The sequence below is a fragment of the Trachemys scripta genome, chromosome 6, assembly GCF_013100865.1.
Source record: "Trachemys scripta elegans isolate TJP31775 chromosome 6, CAS_Tse_1.0, whole genome shotgun sequence".
NCBI lineage: Eukaryota > Metazoa > Chordata > Testudines > Emydidae > Trachemys > Trachemys scripta.
This window is the reverse complement of record NC_048303.1, coordinates 35507023-35527155: the sequence shown is the minus strand read 5'-3', so window position 1 is coordinate 35527155 and position 20133 is coordinate 35507023. Positions and strand designations below refer to the sequence as shown.

The following is a 20133-nucleotide window of genomic DNA, read 5'->3' as shown; positions in this document are numbered from 1 at the left end:
TCACATTGGCGGCTCATAGTCATCCTGTGATCAGCCAATACTCCGAGGTCCTTCTCCTCCTCTGTTACTTCCAAGTGATGTGTCCCCAATTTATAACAAAAATTCTTGTTATTAATCCCTAAATGCATGACCTTGCACTTTTCACTATTCAGTTTCATCCTATTACTATTACTCCAGTTTACAAAGTCATCCAGATCTTCCTTTAGAATATCCTGGTCCCTCTCTGTATTGGCAATACCTCCCAGCTTCATGTCATCCGCAAACTTTATTAGCACATTCCCACTTTTTGTGCCAAGGTAAGTAATAAAAAGATTAAATAAGATTGGTCCCAAAACTGATCCCTGAGGAACTCCACTAGTAACCTCCTTCCAGCCTGATAGTTCACCTTTCAGTATGACCCATTGTAGTCTCCCCTTTAACCAGTTCCTTATCCACCTTTCAATTTTCATATTGATCCCCATCTTTTCCAATTTAGCTAATAATTCCCCATGTGGAACCGTATCAAATGCCTTACTGAAATAGAGGTAAATTAGATCCACTGCCTTTCCTTTATCTAAAAAATCTGTTACCTTCACAAAGAAGGAGATCAGGTTGGTTTGGCACGATCTACCTTTTGTAAAACTGAAGGGTTAAAATCCATGTGCTGTTTATGTAACAACTTGGTATATGGATTGTGTGAGCTCTTTTATAGGCCCGAAGTCCAGAGTTTGGTCAAAAGACCAGAGGCCTAGCAAATAGTGATCAGCTAAGAGAAGCAGAATAAACGAAGATAACCTTGCTTGCTAAGACAGGCCTGGTCAGCAAAACTGCCAGATGTTGGAGCAATAACTGAATATTGTGTCTTATGCAAAGTTGCAAATAGAAAAAAGCAGCCCTATTTCTGTTGTGTTAGTTTCTTCTGTAGAGAGATGTTCTTCCCACACTCCAACCTTGAGTTCATGAAGGGCTGGAACATGTCAGTATAAGATATGGCCTCCTCCCACCTCCCTTTCCCAGGGACCAATGCCTGCCTTAAAACACAAAGGAGACCACCTTTATTGTCATATACTTTCACTGTTTCTTTGCTTTATCCCCTAGGAATGTACCCGTTGGACAATCAAAGGAGCTACTTCATTCCTACGGACCCCAAATCAGAATTCAACATCTGTATTTTATGCTAATACATTTCATTAAAGTACTAATTAAATGTTAACTTGTTAACTTAAAACCATGGGCGGAGACATTATGTAACCTTTAACCATTGGCTACTGTGCTATCTTGTCTTGCTGCTAGAATCTATCTGGGGGTGTTGGACTGCCTACCACGTCACTTTCCCCCGCCCATGGAAAATCCATATATTCCATTGTAATCAATTAATTGACATGGTCTCTGAGCCTAATAAGCAAGATGGCACTTCCCCAGTGCTGTGCGTAATAAACTCCTATGCTTGACCTCTACACGGTGTGGATTTATGTTCCTTCAAAAACCATGTTGTATTTTGTCCCAATTACCATTGACCTCAATGTCCTTAACTACTTTCTCCTTCAAAACTTTTTCCAAGACCTTGCATACTACAGATGTCAAACTGACAGGCCTATAGTTACTTAGATCACCTTTTCCCCTTTCTTAAAAATAAGAACTATGTTAGCAATTCTCCAGTCATACAGTACAACCCCTGAGTTTACAGATTCATTAAAAATTCTTACTAATGGGCTTGCAATTTCATGTGCCAGTTCATTTAATATTCTTGAATGAAGATTATATAGGTCCCCCGATTTAGTCCCATTAAGCTGTTCGAGTTTGGCTTCTACCTCGGATGTGGTAATATCTACCTCCATATCTCCATTCCCATTTGTCATCCTACCATTATCCCTAAGCTCCTCATTAAAGACTGAGGCAAAGTATTTGTTTAGATATTGGGCCATGCCTAAATTATCCTTAACCTCCACTCCATCCTCAGTGTTTAACGGTCCCACTTCTTTCTTTGTTTTCTTCTTATTTATATGGCTATAGAACTTTTTACTATTGGTTTTAATTTCCTTTGCAAGGTCCAACTCTACATGGCTTTTGGCCTGTCTCACTTTATCCCTACATGTTCTGACCTCAATAAGGTAGCTTTCCTTGCTGATCCCTCCCATCCTCCACTCCTTGTAGGCTTTCTGCTTTTTCTTAATCACCTCTCTGAGATGCTTGCTCATCCAGCTTGGTCTACAACTCCTGCCTATGAGTTTTTTCCCCCCTTTCTTGGGATGCAGGCTTCTGATAGTTTCTGCAACCTGGACTTGAAGTAAATCCAGGTCTCCTCCGCCTTTACATCCACAAGTTCTTCAGTCCAATCCACTTCCCTAACTAATTTCCTTAATTTTTTAAAGTTAGCCCTTTTGAAATAAAAAACCCTAGTCACAGATCTATTTTTGTTCATCCTTCCATTTAGTTTGAACTGAATTAGCTCATGATCGCTCAAACCAAGGTTGTCCCCTACAACCATTTATTCTATGATGTCCTCACTATTCACCAAAACCAAATCTGAAATGGCATCCCCTCTTGTTGGTTCAGCAACTACTTGGTGAAGGAATCCATCAGCTATGGCATCCAGGAAAATCTGAGTCCTATTATTACTACTAGCACTTGTCCTCCAGTCTATATCTGGGAAGTTAAAGTCTCCCGTGATCACACAATTCCCATTAGTATTTACTTCATTAAAAACATTATAGGGGTCTCTATCCATATCCAAATCGGATCCCGGCGCTCTATAGCACACCCCAAGCACTATTCCAGGGGAGGCTCTAGTAGCTTTCTTCCCCAGTGTGATTTTTGCCCAGACATACTCTGTCTTATCCATTCCATCACTTCTTATTTCTTTACAGTCTACCTCATCATTGATATACAATGCTACTTCACCACCTTTGCCTTTATTTCTACCTTTCCTAAACAGCACATACCCTTCAATACCTTTACTCCAGTCATGACTATTATTCCACCATGTTTCTGTTATCCCTATAATGCTTGGTTTCACTTCCTGCACCAATAGCTCTCGTTCCTCCATTTTGTTACCTAGGCTTCTCGCATTAGTGTACAAACTTCTTAATTTTTGCTGTTTGGCTTCGCTCACATTCTTTACCTGATTAGGCACAGACATTCTACCGCCAGTATCATCTATTAGACCGGTATCTACACTATCTTTCCTCCTTATGTCCATTCTCCTACCCATGGCTGTATCCTTTCTTACTTCGTTTTCTTCCCTCTCAATATTAAAATCCGGCGTGGAGATTACCTGGACATCTCCCAACCATCTCCCCCAAATTCCTAGTTTAAAGCTCTCTTAATCAGTTGTACCAGCCTCCATCCTAGAAGTCCATTTCCCTCCCTACTCAGGTGAAGTCCATCCCGAGAGAACAGTCCTCAGTTCATGAATGCTTCCCAGTGGCCATACATCCCAAAGCCCTCCTTATAGCACCACTGCCTGAGCCATCTGTTGATCATCATAATCTTGTCACACCTTTGTTGCCCTTCTCTAGGAACAGACACAGTCCCACTGAAGATCACCTGAGCCTCAATTTCCTTAAGCGTCTTCCCCAGTCTGGCATAGTCTCCCTTGATACGTTCCAGCAAGAATCTAGCCGCATAATTTGTTCCCACATGAAGGACAATCAGTGGATTTTTTCACGCTCCTGTTAGGATCCTCTTTAGCCTCAGGTCCACATCCCGTATCTTAGCACCCAGCAGACAGCACACCCTTCTGTTCTCTGGATCAGCTCTGGTTACAGGCCTATCTATTCTTCTCAGTAAGGAGTCCCCAATCACCTGCCTTTTCCTGGTGATGGTGCGATTCTCCAGTCTATCCCCTGTTCCCTCTGGCTGCAAGTCCTCTCGATTCCTATTGTCCCTTGCAATCCTCCGCAACCCATCCCGTATCCTCCTGGGGCTCATATTTGGTGTTCTCTCCATTGACTCTTCCCCTCTTCCTAGGACTAGCTGCTCTTCTCTTCTTCCTTGCCCTCTCACTTCAGTGACCACCTGCTGTGCCCCTTCTTCATTTTCCAACTCCGAAAACCTGTTCCTGAGCTCTATTTCTCCTTCACTAGCCCGTCTTTTCCTCTGGCTGGTTCTCTTAGTCACATGCTTCCACTGTCCACTTTCCTCACTCAGCAGTCTCTCAGAGTTCTTTGGTCCTGCTTCTATCTGCAAGTCTGAGATTCTCCCTTCAGCCTCCTCATGTCTTTGCTCCATCATCCGCTCGAACCCCCTTCTAAACTCAACCAGAGTTTCCACCTGCATCTCCAATCCTCAGATCTTTTCTTCCATCCGCTCTATCAGGCAGCGCTTCATGCAGACAAAACTCTTTTCAGGTACCCCCTCCAGGATCACGTACATGCCGCAGCTTCCACATCCAGTCATCTTCATTGTGTCTTCCACTGCTTGGGTCACTACCACTGCTGCCTCTCTATCTGTCATAGCCTTCTCACCTACGTCCTGCTAGTCTGAGAAACACAAACCAAAACACCACCACCCACAGCAACACAAACCCCCAGCGAGCACCAAAACACTGCCAGAACACCACACACTCCCTTCACTAGCCTGGCTCTCTTAGTCTTCCCCTCAAACTCCCCTTGCAAACTCCCACTCAAACTCCCCTGTTTATAGCTCTGTTTGCTGGCTCCTGTGCTGCTGCAGCTGTTTAAGCTGTAGCTGTTCTGTTGTCCATTTGCCTCTTGCAGAATGTTCTTTCTACTCTTCTGAGTATTGAATCTTCAACATGCGTAGTCTGTCTTCCTTGGATGACTGGAGAACTCTTTGTGGGCAAGCTTGATTTTCTTACAGGTTGAGCTGATCTGCCATCCACTTGTGTCCCCCATAGATTTCTTTGTTCCCTTCAACCTGCTGGATTGTGAGAAGTACCTTGCAAAGTTTCCATGTTCAGGACTTGGTATTGATTTGAAACTTCTAGTTATATGGAATGCCACCAGAGGGAAGAAGACCAGGAGGGAACAGCCTGACCATCCTCATCTATCTCCAGCTGTGTAGAATGCCACAATGACTTCTTGCCTCTGGTGGTTATGAACTACCAGGCTTCCTCTCTGACTTCCTCAGTCTCCAATTCCTTGGTAGCCAGCTCCTTTGTTCCTGGAACCTGGGGTACTGGGTGGTGTTTTTCCAACCTGGCAGTCCAGGAACTCCTCAGCTTCTCTGATTCTCAGTAGCATCTCAACTTGCCCCTCCAATCCAAGAGTCTTTTTCCCCAGTACAGTCACGAATTTCCACTTCATGCACATGAAATCCCTTCTGTCCTCAGGTAAGAAAAACAACATGGCACTTCTGCTGCAGGTCATCCCCACTGTTCTATTGCTGGCCATCTTGATATCACATGTAGTGCTGAACCTGAAAGCAAAGCCTCTCACCCTGCCCTTCTAAACTCCCTTGGAAACTCCCTTGTTAGCTGCCTCTTTGCAGCTCTCGGATTTGCCTAACAAGTGACTTTTTATACTAAGTCTACCCTGCTTAATTCAGCTCTGCCCCTCATCATTAGGGAGCAATTAACCAGTCAGAGACTTCGAACAGGTGGGATGATGAAAGTGTCAAGGGCTAGAGTCTCATAGCAGTCCTGCACAGTGAAATCCTGCAAGTAGTGATAAGCTGTAAGTACAGGAGGAAAAAAATGCAACACTTCCTACCTGCCTATTCCCTCAATAAAAGTCAGCTTTTAGTGATCTCAGAAGTGCTCTTAAAGGGGACACAGATCATGGTTCCCACGATGAGAAAGAAAATATTGGAAAGAATACACAAAGGGCAGCTGAGAATGACCAAATCAAAGAGGAGAGCTAGAGAAATTGTATTCTGGTCACTAGTGACATTGAAGAAATGGCGAACAGGTGAGGAATATATCAGAACTACAGAGATTCCCAGCAGAAAGAACCAATGGTATCATATGAAAAAATGCTCAATTCCATGGAATAAAGTTAGAATTGATATGTTCAGTTTGAAAAGACATGACCACCTGGTTACAATGGACTACTTTACTAATTTCCCAGAAGTAATCATATTTGAAGATACCACTGCAGCAACAGGCGCATTAAATTTGTATTTGTACATCGTGAAATTTCAAGAACAGTAATAACTGACAAAGAGATAACCGTTCAAGAATAGGGCATTCCTGGATACTATATCTCCATCTACCCCAATTCCCTGCTTGTCTCATCATCACCATCCCCCTATTACTCTGCAAGGTCCCTGCTTTGTTTCCCCCACCCCAATTCTGGGTTTCAGCTTCCCACCCCCAAGCATCAAGTCCACTCCCTACCAGGTCCACCCTCCTCCCCCGCACCACCACCATCCTTCAGTCCTCTCTAGGTCCCTGCTTTCTTCTTCTTGTACCGTCACTCCCTACCATCTCTCCACCCGGTTCCGTGCTCCACCTGCACATGCACACGCTCCCTGTAAGGCTTTCTTACTTTTGTTAGTGTGCAGGATACAATGTCCACACTCAAGTTAAACTGCTGCTTCTAATATGTATACACAGCAGCAAGGGGCAGTAATTGAGATTTCTCTGCCTGCAGTACCAGAAAATCTGGGGGCCCTGATTTTCCTGTGAATCAGGTTTTTCCAGTGGTCCGATTTCCACCAATCTCAACAGGTTTTTGCCCATTGATTTCTGGAACATTCCCAGAAATTTTGGTATTGATCAGATGAGCTGTTCCAAAGTTACTGCATTAAAGACAAATGCCATCAAGTTCCATGTTAGACCTCACTTCACTTGGCTAATGAATTATTAAAGACCACTTGAAATCCATCACAGATACCACACAAATGTATATCTCTGGTACTGTCCATATACACATCAATATTTGTCAGCATTTAGAAGCACCAGTGCACTAGCATTTAGCTTATTTGAGCTTCCAATGTACAGAAATGAGGAGTGTATGACTGGTACATCCTGCAAATATTCTCTCTCTCCCACTATAATTTTTCAAATGAATAAGCAGCAGAAACGCAAGCAGCCAGTAGTGAGCATCAGGACAACCAGTTCCACATACACATATATAACATAGGAGAACATTTTGTCTCTGTAGAATAAAGACATTTGCTACTGTGTTTGAAAATTAGAGTAAAAGTGACATTCAATGAAATATGTTAAAAAATTCACAGTATGAATTGTGGGCGTCTAAAAATTCCAAGATGGTTTGTGGAGCACTTCATAACAATCTTTACCATTTCTAATACAGTACTATTTTACATTCACATAGCACTTCCATAGAAAGATCAAGAGCACTCTGTAAGCTGCGTAGATAGAAATTATTTCACTTCACCACTGAAATTAAACATGGCAGCCAATCTGCTCCAGCAACACCATGGAATAGTTGTTAGGAAGAACTAGTCTCCAATTAAAATGAGAGCAGTATTATGAAGATAGGCAAAATGAAATGACCCAATCTGGAATTTAGCCAGGACTCCAAAGTTAATAGCCTTAACTCAAGGCTACTACTAAGGTATCTAATGTAGAGTGGCCAGGTGCCTGGTTTTCAGCTGGAAAGTCTGGTCGAAAAGGGGACCTGACAGTGTCCAGTCACTGCGAGCAGGGGAGATGGGGAGGCACTGGGTCATCACCTGCTCCAGCCCCTTCTCAGCTGGGGCTGCCTCCTACCTTTGTCGGGCAGCTGCAGCTCCCAGTCCCAGCTCCACAGGAAAGTCCCTCCTGATCCAGGTGGGGGGTTGGGGTTGGGAGGGAAAAAGCAGCGAGCAATGGGGAGAGGGGGAATAGGTGGGAGGCTCCACACGCTGCCCCCGAATGCCAGGTCTGCAGCTCCCATTGGCTGGGAACGCGGTCAATGGGAGCTGTGGGGGCGGCGCCTGCAGATGGGGCGTTGCATGGAGCCACCTGGCTGCCCCAGCGCCTAGGACCCAGAGGAACATGCCAGCCACTTCTGCCTGAGGTCAGCACTGCCCGGAGTCCCCACCCCCAGCCCTGGCCCCACTCCAGAGCCCGCATCCCCAGCCCAGAGCCTGTACCCCCTCCCACACCCCAACCCCCTGCCTCAGCCCAGTGAAAATGAGCAAGGGTGGAGAAAAGTGAACTAGAGAGAGGGGGGATGGAGTGAGCAGGGGCAGAGCCTTGGAGAAGGGACAGTGTTCGGTTTTCTACAGATAGAAAGTTGGCAACCCTAGGAAAGAGGCAAAGCAGCAGACATGTTAGAAGCACAATAAAAGGTGTGCAATGAACACGAAACAGGCAGGCAGGCAGCAGGAAAGCATGAAAAGAGAAGGCAGTTTTCACGTTTAATAAAGGGAGCAGTTTTTAAACTCACATCATATAGGTGATTATTTTCTACAGTCTCTCTCTCTCTCTATGAATGGTTTTATTACAGCACAGTCAGTTTGATTCCTCAATCCTCAACATTTATAACTTGCTTTCCATTTTGGGAAAATTGCTATTATTTTCTTAAAATGCTAGTATCTTCACAGCTGTATTTCAGCTTCAGCTTACCACCAATTCATGGTTCTGTACAAAATGATCTCTGAAATCATACCACGTGTAAGCTGCAGCTGCAAGTGATGGCAGAAATACAAGCAGTTCAGTGGTTGCCTTTCCCCTTCTGCCACCCTCCATTGCCAGCTTGGATTTTTAACCAATTATTTGATTAGAGATTTGCAGCTGAATGGAGTATTTTTATGAAGTGATATTTATTTGATTAATTGCCTCAGCTCAACACTCAACACACAGGCCATTGAAAGTATTTTAACTTTATCTTTAAATGTTAAATAAATTTTATGAGCAAAATATATATGAAGTGAGGAATATGTTCAAAATATTTTTACTCGTTAGAGATGATCCTCAGTTTGCCGCACCCATGGAGTGACAAAATGTCATCCCTCATTTATGAAGTTATTTCTCATATCAAACCTTCCATCATCAGATTACTCCCATTTACACACATAGATAACACATTTATGATGGTATGTATTTTTTCGCTCTCCACCTACAAATACAAAAAACAAAAAACCCCACACCTTTGAATTTATAGTTTTATAGGTAGTTCCACCCTTCTTTCCTTGGACTAAATGCCAGAACCACAAAATCTCACAGCTGAACCTTAAAAATAACTTGTTGATCCAAACACAACACTAGATACTACTTTTCCAAACAGTTACAGCTGAATTCAGTTCAGTATCTGTAATAAGCTACAGTAGAAAATCATACATTTGTGACAAGTGTTCGTTTACTGCTTGAGACAAGTGACTCCTGTGCAGCAGAGAACACCTCAAATGTTTTACAAGATGAACATTCCCCTCCACCCCTGAAACAAAGCCATCCTCTGAACTGACAGCCTTTAATATAGCTTTATCAGTCTTTCAAAAACAACTCCCAGATTTTCTAAAACACAGATCATTCTTTTATCTTTGGGAAGAAGGATTAGGAGATATTCACGTATTTTCCCCATTAGGTCCGGGATATTTTATTACATATGCAAAATTATGAAGTCTTCATAAGTTCAGGCAGTACAAGCAGTATTTTGTGCATCTGAAATGACACTGCCTGTGAACAAATGCTTATGCAAGCGTGAAACTTTACTCACATGAGTACAATTAGGCATGTACTTAAGTGTTTGCAAGATCAGAGCCATAATCCTGGACTATGATGAGAAAAAAACAGTAGCAGTTAAAGTAAAGTCTATATAAATAAATAATTAGCAATTATCTAATTTAACAAAAACCAACTGACTAAATCATGTAACTGAGATAGAAGTGATGTAGTATTTTATATTCTCTATCTGAACACACAGACACGCACCAAAATTGAGAGATGGAAAAGATCATTGAGTCCAGTGGTTTTCAATTTTTTTTTTCCATTTGTGGACCCCTAAAAAATTTCAAATGCAGGTGTGGACCTTTATAGAAATCTTATAAATAGTCTATGGATCCCAGGGGTTTGCGGACCCCACGTTGAAAACCACTGATCTAGTCCAGTGTTTTTCAAACTTTTTTTCTGGCGATCCAGTTGAAGAAAATTGTTTATGCCCACGACTCAACAGAGTTGGGGATGAGGAGTTTCGGGTGTGTGAGGGACTCAGGGCTGGGGAAGACGGTTGGGGTGCAGGGGTAAGGGCTGTGGGGTGCAGCCAGGAATGAGGAGTTCAGGGTGTGGAGGGGGCTCTGGGCTGGGGCAGGGGATTGGGGTGCAAGAGGGGGTCAGGACTCTGGGCTGGGGGTGCAGGCTTTGGGGTGGGGCCAAGGATGAGAGGTTTGGGGTGCAGGAAGGGGCTTCAGATTTGGGGGAGCTCACGGCTGGGGCAGGGGATTGGGGCATAGGGTTGGGGCACGGACTTACCTTGGGCACTTCCCAGTTAGCAAGGCAGCAGGGGTGCTAAAGCAAGCTTCCTGCCTGTCCTGGCACTGCAAACCGCGCTGCACCCTGGAAGCGACCAGCAGCAGGTCTGGCTCTAGGCAGAGGCACGCAAACGCCTCCATGTGGCTCTCGCCCACAGGCACCGCCACCGGCCAATGGAAGTGCAGAGCCAGTGCCCTGTGGCCCCCCCGCCTAGGAGCCGGACCTGCTGGCTGTTTCTGGGGTGCAGCGCGGTGTCAGAACAGATAGGGACTAGCCTGCCTTAGCCAGGCAGCACCAATGACGGGACTTTTAACGGCCTAATTGGCAGCGCTGACCAGAGCCGCTGTGACCCAGTGCCTTACATTCCGTGACCCAGTACTGGGTCGCGACCTGCAGTTTGAAAACCACTGATCTAGTCCATCCCCTTTGTACCTGCAATATACTCCTCTAGTGTTTTGTCCAATCCAGTTTTAAATGACTGAAGCAATGATATTTCTAGCACAGTTAAACATTATTGTTGAAGGGAATAAGTAAGGTAGGGCTTGTCTATACTTACCGCGCTGGTTCGGCGGCAGGCAATCGAACTTCTGGGTTCGATTTATCGCGTCTAGTCTGGACGCGATAAATCGAACTCAGAAGTGCTCCCCGTCGACTCCGGTAATCCTGCTCGCCGCGAGGAGTACGCGGAGTCGACGGGGGAGCCTGCCTGCCGGGTCTGGACGGGGGTAAGTTCGAACTAAGGTATGTCGACTTCAGCTACGTTATTCACGTAGCTGAAGTTGCGTACCTTAGTTCGATTTGGGGGTTTAGTGTAGACCAAGCCGTAGATGCTTTAATGCGTGCTATTGGAATGGTGCTCCTTTACTTTTTTAATTAAAAAAAAAAATGTGTCCAGTGAAGGCTACGTCCGGAAATATTTCCACACGGACATTCCCCTTTCTCTATCCCAACAAAGCAAAATACCTTCACACAACCAAGACACGTTAGGTCTAGCAAAGTGAAGGAGATGGTGATACAGGTCTGTGACCAAACCAGGAGGGTTTTTCTGAAAGCTTTTGAAAATGAATAGATTGCCTGCATTTCAAATTGTCTAATTATGTTGCTGTTGCTAATTATATCTATATGGTACTTTCTGCATTCTGTGCTCATTATTCTGCTATCTTTGTCCATGTGCAAATTTGCAAGATAACTGGACATTTCATACCTTGAGACCCTGGCATTCTTTATCAGTGCTCATTTGCATTCTCATTAGTATGCATGAGATTTTCATTGAACTTTAGTAACTCTTACTGGCACATAATGCACTGTAACAAGCGTAAAAGTGAGCATGCAAATTAAGACTCCCATTAATCACTAAATGTTACCAATCAAAAAAAAAAAAAAAAAAAAAAAACCACACCCCAAGAACTGGCAGGCAGTAAAATGCTGCATGAAGCATGCAGTTCCTTGAATCTCCACAGGCATTGAAAATGACTGATATCTTTTCAGGAGCACTGTTGACATGAGCTGAGGAGGTAACTGAGGTATTCTATCACTAGATCGTTAGGTGACCATTCAAAATTACAATTACAGAAAGGTTATCAGTTATCTGCATCCATGAGATACTGCCATAGAAAAAAAAAACCTATCATTTATTTTATTTTCTTATATAAAGGGGAAAGTGTACTATAACAGGAGAGCTTTATCTAATCACAAAGTTATCTGTGTTTATATTGTCAACACGGATTCTTTTAATACCAACATTAAATGAATTCAAAACAATAATACACGGGAAAATATACAATAAAGGCTTCATTTTGTAACAAAACTTGGCTCTAATTTGTGTGTATAGATAATTAATACTGAACTAAGGGGAATGGAGGGATTATGATTTTACTTTGTAATATCAAGCAAGTCTCAGTTTTACCTAGGGCTCGAAGGACATTCGAAACCTTTGTAAAAATCATAGCTTTGAGCAGCTGGGAGATTTAGTCCTAGGGAGCTTTTAAACTAAACCAAGAACTGCAGAAAAAGAAAATTGCAGAGGAACTCAGCAGGAGCAAAGCTTCAGCCTTGCAGAGTTATGTAACCCCTCAGGACTGAAACAAAGCCCCACTCCAGAATGTGGAAAAGTGATTTGCACTGTACATTTAGAAATATATTGATAACTGTGGAGACTATGGGAAATTTTAATGAAAATTATGTGACTCAGTTTACCCACTCACTGTTGTACTGCTACCCACTTGGTCTTTTTTCCAGAGACCTTCCTTGTGTTAAGCAGAGAGAGAGAGAGAGAGAGATGGATGCTTGAATGTGTGTCTTTAAAGGAGACCATCCTTAAGGATTATTAACAAGTGAAGAGGCTGGGTCCTGGCAGAACAAAGGGAACATCTGCAACCTAGATGAAGCCAGCTCTCTCAAGATTTCTAGAGAAGTAGAAAATCCCCAAAAGAGGATCAGAGAGACTGAGGTGTTGGTACAGCCCTTTAAAACCACAGAGGTGAGAAGTTTGGAAATTGGAACAAAGGGGCAGGCTTCTTTAGTGAGGGGAAAACCAAAGCTGAAGGAAATGAGCAGAAAGAACACTCCATGCTATGGAGGAGAAGTCATAAGCTGGAGGCATGAGGTTCAGCAGAGGGGACCTGGAACCATGAAAGGACAACCCAGTTCCCAAAGACCACTCATGAGGAAACTAAGGCAGGGAATTGTGCTTAGGTGTTTATTGTTTTGGCTAAATCTGTACGTCTCTAATGATGTCTAAGTAAAGAGCAATTGTTTTTAGAAATCCTTCTGCAGTATCAGTGTTTATTTGCTTCAACTATCACAGGGTCCTGGAAGAGTAAAGTATAAACCAGAGTGACCACAAGGGAGAGAGCGTGTTCTTAAGCTACTACTGGAAAGTCTTTGGGAAAGGGTGGAGGGAGGGACAGGTTTCAGCACTGGTCTTGTGGCCTGTCGGATCCCACTTTCAGAAAGGGAACCAGACAGAGAGTCAGTGCCCAGGAAGTGTGCCAGAAAGGCCAGAACCAGAGACAGTGGCTGGAGCCTGCCCAATGACAAAGGAGAGTTAACAAGTACAAGTGCCAAGTGTGTAGGGCCCAAACATACCAGCCTGGAGAGTGTCCAGCAAGGGGAGTTTGACTAGAGCTGAGATAATAACTGTACCTAAAAATATTCAACATTTTATACTCGTTTCTATATTTGCATCCTCAAATAGTTCAAGCGTGTTTTCAGACAGTTGTTAACCATTAAGTTACTAAAATATTTCCTAAACAAGAATGTAATCAAACTGAAAGAACGTTACCAAATTCTCCCCCTTAAAACTGTACAGAAGTTCAATCACTTAAGTCTACTGGGTTCCCAAATAGAGCTGGTCAGAAAAATGCCAATGTAACATTTCCCCCCCGCCCCAAAACTGTGATGATTTGTGTAAAGCAAAATGTTTCATGGAGACTGCTCGATTTCAACAAAGATCTGACAGAACCCACGCAAGGGTCTAACAAACCCTGCTTGTCAGGCAGATTTTGATACACCAACTCACCCACCTGGCTTATTGTCAACCCACCTGTTAGACTGTCTTGGAGACAGGGATCTCAAAGCTTCCAGGATCTGCCGACTGCCTCAGAGCCAGGGCTCCACTACCTTTTGCAGAAGACTGACATTTTGGGGGTTTGTTCCAAATTGGAATTAAACCAATTTTAAAAATAGCAAAATCCTCCACGAAACAAAATTATCTTCCTTCACACAGCTCTGTGCCCGAACTTTGCTTAACTGACAGCTATATTGGCTGCTTACCAGAAGACTGCGACTTGCACCTGGTTCATAAATGGAATACATTGCAGTTGCCCTCATCTTTAACACAGAAATGCAATTCATGGAGATTACAGGTCCCAGCATGGAATACAGCTTGGTTGCTCAGATAAAGATAGAGCATTTCATGCTGGCACCAACAGCCTCTGTGGGTCACATGTTCACATAAAAGATGTGAATGGCCGCAGGCTACACTGTAAAACACTGTTGGCTGCATTTGACCTACAGGTCACACTTGGGCCAAAGGGAACACTGGTTGTGCGCTGCATGGTTCAGAGGTGACCATAGTAGCAGACTGAATCCTTTAAACTGTTTACACATCATTCTAAGCATAACATTTTTCATCATATGCCCTGTTCTTTTAGATCCTCTCCAATACACAGCCCAAGCCAACAGGCTCTGCAGTGGGGAAACCCCTAGGACAAGGTGAGGGGACAGAAATCTTCCATCTTGGGACCAAATTAAGGTTTAGTCACCACAGGGCCGTGCTTAAGGCCCCAGCTCCGTAAGTCACATAATTGCATCAGCATCTCAGTTTTTATTTTAAAAGCTCTTTGGGGTGGGGACTGTTTTTGTTCTGTGTTTGTACAGGACCTACGTAACAAGGTGGCTTACTCCGTCAGGGCTGGGGCCTAGCCAGCCCTGGTTACAGAATGAGGCACATCTGTGTTGAATCAGGTATTTCCCGATAAAGTTCAGCAGCTGGCTGCAGTGAAAGGGGAAGCTATGGCAAGTCTGCAGTAAGTGAGGAAAGGCTCCTGCAGGGAATATCCTGAGACCAGGGGATTTGCCCCAGCAAGGGAGAGCTGGGAAAGACCCAGACCTAATAGGGGAGAGACTGCAAAGGCTCCAGGCAGGAAGGCCTGGGAAGAGGAAGAGAAACCTTGTGTTGTGTGGACTTCAGAATGGACTTGGTTTATTGATATAAAATAAACTGCAAATAAAACAAAGTCCCTAAGGAAGGGTTGGTTTTGATCAAGAAAAAAACCTGAAGGGATGATTTCTTTGAACAGTCCAAGGAGGAGAAAGTGAGGCAGGCTGCCAGTAGCGTGACCTTAAGCCAAGGAGGGGAGGGGGTGAATGGGAGGCAGCTGGCCCAGTTACAATTTAGCATAATGGGGTCCTGGTCCATGACAAATACAATATTGTTAGTTCTCAGGGTAGTGAAGAAAATCTTGAAAAGATGAACGGAGTGTAACAAATGCCTGCCTGAGCATTGTAACCCAGGAATCTCTTGGTGCCAACTGGCAGAAGGCACAGGGAATACCCAGGGTTTTATAGGGACCCCCTGAGTCAGATATGTGCATAATAATTCACTAAAGGGTGGCATGTGAGGTCTCTACCAAGAGTCAATAGCCCACAGGTCACTACACTCACTGCAAAATGCATGTATGGTTAATGTTTAAGGAGTTGTGTCTATACTAGAAAGTACGTGACAGATCTCAGACACGTTCCTTTCAAGCAGGAAGAAACAGACACTTATCCCTCTGTCTGGTCATGTGTGTATCAGGCACTGTATGTCTCACAATAGATACCTGTTGCATACTGAACCAAATGATAGCCAGAAGATTGTGGAATCTTCAAGAGATGAATTTTACAGGAAGAAATAAACAGTAGAAGAGTATCCAGTTTATGAGTAAAGGCAAAGAATTGTTGGGGTAGAACTAGAGGTTACAGGGGTACTGCACGGATCTTTCACCGAGAAAGCAAACTGACAGAATGACTGTCTCATGAATGGACGATCACAACCAAGCCTTGTTATAAAAACCCTGGAAGGACTTTGGGTCAGCATTGCTCTCTACGGGTATGTCTACACTACGAAATTAGGTCGATTTTATACAGTCGATTGTGTGTGTCCCCACTAAGCGCATTAAGATTCAGTCCCGCCTGGAATATCATGTGAGCTGGAGGCTTCTGCCTCAGGCTGCTCTCCTAGCCGGCAGCACTGCATGGTCACACCTACCCCAGCCTATCCCATGAAGCCTGGACAGTAGTAAGGAGCAGTTCCACTACAGGCTGAGCAAGTGCAGAATGGTGGTAGAATGTGCCTTTGGACGTTTAAAAGTGCGCTGGTGCAGTTTACTGACTCGGTTAGACCTCAGCGAAACCAATATTCCCATCGTTATTACTGCTTGCTGTGTGCTCCACAATATCTGTGAGAGTAAGGGGGAGACGTTTATGGCTGGGTGGGAGGTTGAAGCAAATCACCTGGCTGCTGATTATGCGAAGCCAGACACCAGGGCAGTTAGAAGAGCACAGCAGGGCGCGCTGCGCATCAGAGAAGCTTTGAAAACCAGTTTCAGGACTGGCCAGGCTACGGTGTGAAAATTCTGTTTGTTTCTCCTTGATGAAAACCCGCCCCCTTAGTTCTCTCTACTTCCCTGTAAGCCAACCACCCTCACCTCCCCTCTTTGATCACCACTTGCAGAGGCAATAAAGTCATTGTTGTTTCAAATTCATGCATTCTTTATTAATTCATCACACAAATGGGGAGATAACTGCCAAGGTAGCCCGGGAGGGTTGGGGGAGGATGGAAGCACCAGGTGGGGTGGTGGAGGAGGGAAGGACAAGGCCACACTGCACTTCAAAACTTATTGAATGCCAGCTTTCTGTTGCTTGGGCAGTCCTCTGGGGTGGAGTGGAGTTCTGATAGCACGGATTCCTCTCCCCATACAGCGATCAGATCCAGTACCTCCCGTTCGGTCCATGCTGGAGCTCTTTTGCAATTCTGGGATTCTATGGTCACCTCTGCTGATGAGATCTGTACGGTCACCTCTGAGCTCGGCACGCTGGCCAAACAGGAAATGAAATTCAAAAGTTCGTGGGGCTTTTCCTGTCTACCTGGCCAGTACATCTGAGTTGAGAATGCTGTCCAAAGCGGTCACACTGGAGCACTCTGGGATAGCTCCCGGAGGCCAATACCATCGAATTGCGTCCACACTACCCCAAATTTGACCCAGCAAGGTTGATTTCAGGGCTAATCCTCTAGTCAGGGAGGAGTACAGAAATCAATTTTAAGAGCCCTTTAAGTCGACAAAAATGGCTTCGTCGTGTGGATAGATGCAGGGTTAAATCGATCTAACTGCTAAATTCGACCTAAACTCGTAGTGTAGACCAGGGCTAAGACATGAAAGTATCTACAGCAGAACCTCAGAGTTACAAACAGCAGAGTTACGAACTGACCAGTCAATCACACACCTAATTTGTAACGGGAAGTACACAATCAGGTAGCAGCAGAGACCAAACAAAAAAAACCAAACAAAAAATACAGTACTGTGTTAAACGTAAACTACTAAAAAAAATTAAGGGAAAGCAACATTTTTTTTTCTGCACAGTAAAGTTTCAAAGCTGTATTAAGTCAACATTCAGCTGTAAACTTTTGAAAGAACCACCATAACATTTTGTTCAGTTACAAACATTTCAGAGTTACGAACAACCTCCATTTCCAAAGTGTTCAGAACTCTGAGGTTCTACTATAGTTACATAAGTCTAGGCTCTAGAATGCATATTATGATTTTGTTTTATATGTAATCATTTGTTTCCAATACTTCTACTTGTTAACACTTGAATCTATAGACTTCATTAAATAAACTTTTTCACTAAAAGTGAATAAATGTGTTTTCACTATAAAACATCTGAATGCTGTGTGTGAAGAGGAGTGGTGATCGGAGGTGAAAAGGGTAAGCTGCAGTGTTCTGCTTCTTTGGAAGCAGTGAATCTGAAATCTGCAAAATGTCCAGCAGAACAGAGGCTGGACACTCCAGGGAGATGCTCGGAAGCTTGAATGTGCCTATAGCTCAACTGTAGAGAGATAGTGGGGCCGTGTGAGCCCAGAGGGGAGTGCTAATGCTGCGTGTGGCAGGTGGAATTGGGGAGCTGACCACAGCAGGAACAAATGAGGCTTCCTCATGCCAAGGGCAGGTGGTAGTGAGGTGCCTCACAGCCCTGGGTACCAAGCATGCAGATGGCTTGAAATGACAGTTCAAACCATGTGACATGCCCCTTCATTTTAACTCTTAATCTTGCTGCTCTGGGGATCCCTTACCAAAATCACCTCAGCACAGGACTCTGATGTGGCCCTTACTGTCGCCCTTCACCTTGGCTCTGATGGAATGGTGTCAACTGGGGCCTTCTGCTTGGGTGGGTAGGGACAGATCTCCCTTCTCTGAAATAGACCCCCACCCTCCTGAAGACAAGGAGCAGTGGGCCAGAACTGAGGAGAGAGCCCAGACTACACAAAGAAGTGACAGGTCACCCACCAACCCAGCAAAGAGCTGCTACATGGTGTCCCCTGCTACTATCACCCCAAGGAGGAACAACACATTTAAATGGGGTAATAGGATTTAGGACACCACTATAATCAAGCTCTGCTTCACTTCAGAAATTCACTAGCTTCCATGAGGCCACTTAATGTAGAAAGACTAACCAGAATCCGTGTAGGGCTGATTCACCAGCCCTTTCCATACCCCTGTTCGCCCTACACCCAATCCTTGCATAGATACACATGAAGTCACTGAGGAACTGAACTCCATGGCTTCCTGAAGGGGCTTCCCAAATCTGGCCTCTCCGACGCAGCAAAACCACACTGATCCTGCTGTGGTACAGGGACCTCTAAACCTATACTAGAGGAGCCAGGATTTGGCCCTTTCCATTTATTTCAGTTATCTATAGTTCCATAACACAACATTTCAGCTGCTAACATTTCAACTGACACAGAACTGAAAAATCCACTTAGCACCACTGTTCATATTTTGGGCTCTTTGAAATTTTTTTGCACTTTATCTGTCATAAACAAGATGCACAGCACACCTCTTCTGTTCAAATAATGGATGGGAAACAGAGCGGTTTGAATCTGTTCTTCTTATTCCCTAAACGGCTCTGTATTTAAAAAGAAAATGACAATTACCTATTTATTTTTCCCATTTTCCCTTACCTTCATGCATCCTTCCAATTCAATGCTGCCAGTCACAGAATTTTTTATGGCAATTACAAGGATGAGCAAGTGTGGTGTTAAAAGTGCAACTGCAGGTAATAAAAATGTGGTTGTTCATATATGTTTTTTTCTTCAAGGTAGAAAGCTAAACAAACACCCTTGGTTTGACAATGTTGGAAGTCATCTCTAATTATATATCTTCACTGAAGAGTTAACTCAGGCTCCTACTCAAGTGTTGTCCCTGGCTTCTGACCACACAAAAAACTCTGACCTCAGTTTAGATGGTGCTTTCACTGCAAAGCAACAGATCAATCTTGGGTGTAGGCAAAAGCCCAAGTGCTGCTTTCACTCCAGCTGGTAACCTGCCTCCTTTGGTGTGAGGTGCAGGCTAAGCAACTCAAAAGCTGGTAGTCCTCTAATGCCTTCCCACAATTCCTGCTGTGTGCACAGAAGGACAGACAAGTTGTCCCACAATTAACTGGGAAAGAATCATAGAGCATCAACTCACTGCAGTGCTAAGCTCATAGACTCATAGACTCATAGACATTAAGGTCAGAAGGGACCATTATGATCATCTGGTCTGACCCCCTGCATGCTGCAGGCCGCAAGACCCTTCCCTGTACTCTACCGTTGAAGTCCCCAGTCCTGTGTTTTAGTGACTTCAATCGGCTGAGACCCTCCTGCTAGTGATCCCTGCCCCATGCTGCGGAGGAAGGCGAAAAACCTCCAGAGGCTCAGCCAATCTACCCTGGAGGAAAAGCACTAGGGATGTGTCCCCAGAAGTCCTAGCCAGATACCTGAGTGAGTGCAGACCCAGGAATTTGAGTGTGGCCACTCTGACATGGGCACCAATCACCTGCAGAGAGGACATGCCCTGAAAAGGTTTTAGCCCAGATACATTCTTTTCAGGGTCATTCTGTCAGATTGCTCCCTCACTCTCAAACATTTTCACAACTGGTTGGAGAAAATCAAAATCATGGTCATGCAAACTATACATACATTTTCATGTACTGACCCATTTCTTAAAGGCAAACATCATTTTACTTGTGCTTAAAAGTGGATACTTTCAGAATTCACAATAGCTAGATATGATTACTTTAGTCTTCATGCC

The 20133-nt window shown here is 44.2% G+C and overlaps 1 protein-coding gene across 2 annotated transcripts in view; it reads right to left on the bottom strand.

Moving 5' to 3' along the window:
• NDUFAF2 (NADH:ubiquinone oxidoreductase complex assembly factor 2) overlaps nucleotides 1-20133 on the bottom strand; it is a 132580-nt gene that overhangs the window by 33747 nt on the left and 78700 nt on the right. The gene's annotated exons all lie outside the window — the stretch shown is intronic.